We start from the raw sequence: 6000 nt of genomic DNA on the forward strand, positions 1-6000 counted from the left end.
CTGCCCTCATCCAGGCAAGTGGGCAGTATTCCATCACACTCCTGACTTGTGCCTTGTGAATGGTGGACGGATGTGGGGAAACAGGAGGTCAGTTACTCGCCGCAGAATTCCTAGCCTCTGACCTTGCTCTTGCAGTCACAGCACTTATATGGCTGGTCCAGTTCAGTTTCTGGTCTATGGTAACCAATGGTCAATGTTAATGGTGGGGGATTCAGTGATGGTAATGCCATTGAACATCAAGGGGAGATGATTAGATTCTCTCTTGTTTGAGATGGTCATTGCCTGGCACTTATCTGATGCCAATGTTACTTGCCACTTATCAGCCCAATCCTGGATGTTGTGCAGGTCTTGCTGCATCTGGACATGGGCTGCTTCAGTATCTGAGGAGTCATGAATGGTGCTGAACATTGGGCAATCATCAGAAAACATCCACACTTCTGGCCTTGTGATGGAGGGAAGGTCGTTGATGAAGCTGCTGAAGATGGTTGGGCCTAGAACACGAGCCTAAGGAATTCCAGCTGTAATGTCCTGAGGCTGAGATGATTGACCTGAACAACCACAGCCATCTTCCTTAGTGCTCGGTATGACTGCAAAGAGCAGAGCATTTTGCCCCGATTTCTATTTACACTGGTTTTGCTAGGGCTGCCTTGTTGCCAAACATGTCAAAGGCTGCCTTGATGTCAAGGGCAGTCACTCCCACCTCACAATGCAATGTTTCTTTAACTCTAAAATAAAAGCAAAAGTCTGCAGATGCTGGAAATATGAAATAAACAAAAGTGCTGGAAATACTCAGCAGTTCAGGCAGCATTTGTGGAGGGAGAAACACAATTAACATTTCAGGTCTGTGTCCTTTCATTTTACAATATGTTTTATGTCCTGGTAGATAACAGTGCATTCAGTTTGCAGTAATGGAATTAATACTGTATCCTCCAGTCTGACCACTTGTGAGATTTGTGGAGTGGTGTGTAACATGTAGCTCAGTCTGCAGTCTGGTTACATTATTGAGATTAATTCTGTACTTTACAATCGGGTACTGTTTGTCCGATCTATCTGACATTGAATTTGTAGTTCAGGCTGCTGTCTTGTGAGAGTGACGCAGTGCCTTGCAATCTGGTAGTGGGTGTGATTTGGACTGGGATTGATGTTTCTCCCTGTCAATGGGACAGAGTTGGGGTGAAATGGAAACAACTTCAGTCTGTCATGCTCTGTGTGACTGTTGGATTGACTGTTAGTCTCTGGAACTTGGGATCAGTGCCGGTCTGACTAGTACTGCTGGCAGTAATTGTGGAACTGATGTCTCTTTTCTCTCTGAATGATACTGTACTTACTGTGTGTGAGAAGCCGGCTGCACTTCCCCTTGTGCTGAGGCATCATTATATTTATTCTGCTTCCTTCAAGTATTTGCCTGTAGAAAGAAAAAGTATTTATTATAATTCAGGAAGAGGTGTGGTGGAAGTTACAAGAGAGACCAAAACAATCTTTGAATGAATAATCATTGTGAACAATCACAAAGGAAACCCAGCAATACAAACAGAGTCAGTGTCTGATTCCACTGCAGTCCTGCAGCCCCCAGCTACTGCACACCAGGGGCTTTGGCCGTTTTACAACAATTAAATAACATCCAGACATAATCCGCTGGGACATGAATGGGACTGACCGACGGAACAGGGACTTTTACACAGGTCAGATTTCCAGTTCCCGCTCCCATGGTCTAACCATTCAGGCGAAACCAAACAGCCGCTGTTTAAAATGTGTACTTCACACTTCTCACCTGGTGCCTATAATAGATTCTCTTTGTGTAACTCCCCACATCCTGACTGTCCGCTTCTGTTTCCACACTTCACTGTCCAACAACAATAAACTGTGGGAACAGGCTGGATCGCTCTCTTTGCGCTGGCACGGACATGTTGGGCCGAATGGCCTCATTCTGCGCCGGAAATTTTCTTTGTTTCTGTTTGCTGAATTGTTGCCTGAATCTGCGCCTGCGCTCCCCTCCCCCAGCACTGCCTGTGAGCGGAAGAAGATGGTTTGAAACAGTCGAGAATGGAGAGATCCCGGTCCCGGGGGAAGGAAGCAAACAGCAGCCTCCTTCCAGCAGCACATCGCTTTGGGAGCGTGTCCGCAGATAGACTCAGAGATCAGCATCGAGTCTGGGGCAAGCGGGGGCTGTTTGTAAGAGGCGGAGTGGAGAATCAACTGGTCCCGGAACATGGGGTGAGTGGGGGAAGGGAGAGGCCATTCTCAGGCTGTGTGTCGACGGGGAAAGTAGACAGAATGGGAAGAACCTATTACTGCAGTGCAGTCAAACAATTATAATATTTGTATGACTGGGCTTCCTTTGTGGGGGCTCATTATTATTCGAGAGATTAAATTCATTAAAATCCTGTATCTTCTATCTCACCTGTATTTTAGTTATAAACATACTTTTGTTCAAACAGACAAATAATTGAATGAACCAGAATAAATGTGATGTTTCCTCAACCCAAGTTACAAGGAAGAGTGTCACCAGCTCCTTCTCACACACAGTCCGTACATTATCACTCACAGAGCGCAGAGACACAGACAGGTCATCAGTTCCACAGTCTCAGACAGCAGAAATAGATCCAGAGACACATTTTCAATCCATCAATCAAACAGAACAGGAGAGACAGACGTTGTTTCCATGTCACCCCAACTCAGTACCACTGATAGGTAGATTCATAAATCCCAGTCCAAATTCTCACCCACTATCAAATTATCAGTCTGTCAATCCAACAATAGAGCAACCTCAGCTACAAATTAAATACACGTAGAACTGACACATGGTTCCCTTTTCAAAGTTATAGAATTAAGGGCGGTGCAGTGGTCAGCACCGCAGCCTCACAGCTCCAGCGACCCGGGTTCAATTCTGGGTACTGCCTGTGTGGAGTTTGCAAGTTCTCCCTGTGTCTGCGTGGGTTTCCTCCAGGTGCTCCGGTTTCTTCCCACAAGCCAAAAGACTTGCAGGTTGGTAGGTAAATTGGCCATTATAAATTGCCCCTAGTATTGGTAGGTGGTAGGGAAATATAGGGACAGGTGGGGATGTGGTAGGAATATGGAATTAGTGTATAAATGGGTGGTTGATGGTCGGCACAGACTCGGTGGGCCGACGGGCCTGTTTCAGTGCTGTATCTCTAAACTAAACTAATATAATCTGAGATTCAAGTGAAATACCAGCCCAATATTTGCACATGTTATCAGTTTATTATCAGTATTAATCCCCATAATGTGTCCAGACATATACATTAGATACAAGTGCAAATCTGAAGTGCATAATCAGATTGAGAGATTCTGAAATATCATATAACCTGAGATACAAACTCAGATTCCAGTTTAAAACTCATCCGGATTGTGAAACTAAAAGATACATTATAAATTTGATCAGTATAGTCTGAGCTATAAGTTACATACCATTCCTGAAACCTCATAGTGTCAGATGGAAGATACTGGACAATTCCAAACTGAGCTCATTTTACACACAAGTCCAAGATTCTCCCTCAGAGTCAGACTGAATGGCATTGATCAAATTGATTAGTACAGCCTGAGTTACATTTGCACATCAATCCTGTATCAGATTGAAAGATACATTATCTTTCGCTATTATGTTCACAGTGACAGATATTTAATACTTGGCAAAACTTCAAACATATTGTCTGCTTAAAACCGACCACATCTGTGGCCTGTTGCTGTGCTGACATTTTATGCAGAATGAATCCAGACTTGCAAACAGTCCCAGGGACGGAAGGTTATATAATGAATCCCCCACTCACACAGAGTACCAGATACTGACAGATAAAGTGATGCTGATACACATGCTCAGTGCCAGATGCTGAAAAGTATAGGTTGATTATTGCACTCACTCACAGTACCTCAGCCTGAGTCATCTAAAGCAACCTAACACACAAATAGTAGCACTGAGAGATTGAGAAAGAGTCAAAAACTCACATAGAGTACCAGGCACTGACAGATACAAACTGAAAACTACACACACATGGATATGGGATTGGCTAACTCACAGAAAACAGAGAGTGGGGATAAATGGAGCATTTTCAGATTGGCAAACTGTAACCAATGGAGTACCACAGGTACAGTGCTGGGGCCTCAACTATTTATGGTCTATATTAATAATTGCATGAAGGGACCAAGTATATTGTTGCCAAATTTGTAGATGGTACAAAGATAGGTAGGAAAGCAAGTTGTGAGGAGGACACAATGTGTCTGCGAAGAGATATAGATAGGTTAAGTCAGTGGGAAAACATTTTGGCAGATGGAGTATAACATGGGGAAATGTGAGATTGTCTACTTTGGCAGGTAGAATAGAAAAACAGAATATTATTTACATAGAGAGAGACTGCAGAATGCTGCTGTACCAAGGAATCTGGGTGTCCAGGTACATGAATTACAAAAATGTTAGCATGAAGGTATAGCAAGTAATTAGGAAGGCAAATGGAATGTTGGCATTTTTAGCAAGGGGAATGGAGTATAAAAGTAAAGAAGTTTTGCTATAACTTTACAGGGCATTAGTGACATCCCAACACCATACAGTTTTGGTCTCCTTACATAAGGAGGAATATACCTGCATTGGAATCAGTTCAAAGAAGGGTCACTCGACTGATTGCTGGGATGTTGGATTGTCTTATGAGAAAAAGTTGAGCAGATTGGGCCTATACTCACTGGAGTTTAGAAGATTGAGAGGTGATCTTATTGAAACCTGTAAGATTCTCAGTGGGCTGGACAGGTAGATGCTGAGAGGACGTTTCTCCTTGTGGGGGATTATAGAATTAGGGGCAAGAGTTTAAGATAAGCAGTCTCTCTTTCAAGAAGGAGATGAGGAGGAATTTCCTCTCTCAGAGGGTTGTTCATCTTTGGAAATCTGCTCTCCAGAGGACTGTGGAGGCTGTGTCATTGAATATATTCAACGCAGCGATAGACAGATTTTTGATCTACAACAGAGTCAATGGTTATGGGGGCAGGCAGGAAAGTGAAGTTAAGGCCACAATCAGAACAGCCATGATCTTATTGAGTGGCGGAGCAGGCTTGATGGGCCAAATGGTCTACTCCTGTCCTATTTCGTATCTTCTTATGTTCTTACACACACACACACACACACATACACAACCAATGTGTGGCGGATCTAGAATTAATCCCACTTTCATACACAATACCAGTAACTGAAAGGTACAGAATTAATCCCACAGATGGATACAGTACCACCGACAGGTACAGAATGAATCCCATGCTCACAATCAGCACCCGGGATCGAAAGATACACGTGATTCCTACCCTCACATAACAATATCAGACTGAGTTACAGAATGATTTCCACATTCATACTGGGCACCAATGACTGCGAATTAATTCATCCCACAATCACACACACTACCAAAGGCTGACAGATACAGAATTAATCCCACACTCCTATGTAGTAGCAAAGACTGACACATACAAAATCATTCTCAAATACTCCTACAGTACCTGGCAGATTCAGTGACTGCCAAACTCACATAAATCACCAGAGACTGACAGATAAAGAATGAACTCACACACACACTGAGATACTGACAGATATAGCTTGAATTCCACACATACAGAACCACTGACAGATTCAGACTCAGTCCCAAATCACATAACATTCCAGAGACTGACAGAATGAATCAAATACTCACACACAGTGCCACTGACAGAATGTATTCCACACTCACATACAATACTGAAGAATGACAGATACAGAATGTAACTCACACTTTCACAAAGTACCAGTGAGTGACAGGTACAGAATGAATCCCATATTCACACATGACGTTAGAGATGGATAGCCAAAAAACAATAAGACTGCCAGAATAGATAGAATTCACATAAAAATTCTAAAATATGGCAGAGAAGCACTCTTGACACAAATACATGTCTCATTTCCCTCATCTGGAAGGAGGAGAGCATGACAGGGGATCTCCGCGATGCGGTAATTGTGATCATCTTTAAAAA

The sequence above is a fragment of the Heterodontus francisci genome, unplaced genomic scaffold, assembly GCF_036365525.1.
Source record: "Heterodontus francisci isolate sHetFra1 unplaced genomic scaffold, sHetFra1.hap1 HAP1_SCAFFOLD_59, whole genome shotgun sequence".
NCBI classification, from domain to species: domain Eukaryota; kingdom Metazoa; phylum Chordata; class Chondrichthyes; order Heterodontiformes; family Heterodontidae; genus Heterodontus; species Heterodontus francisci.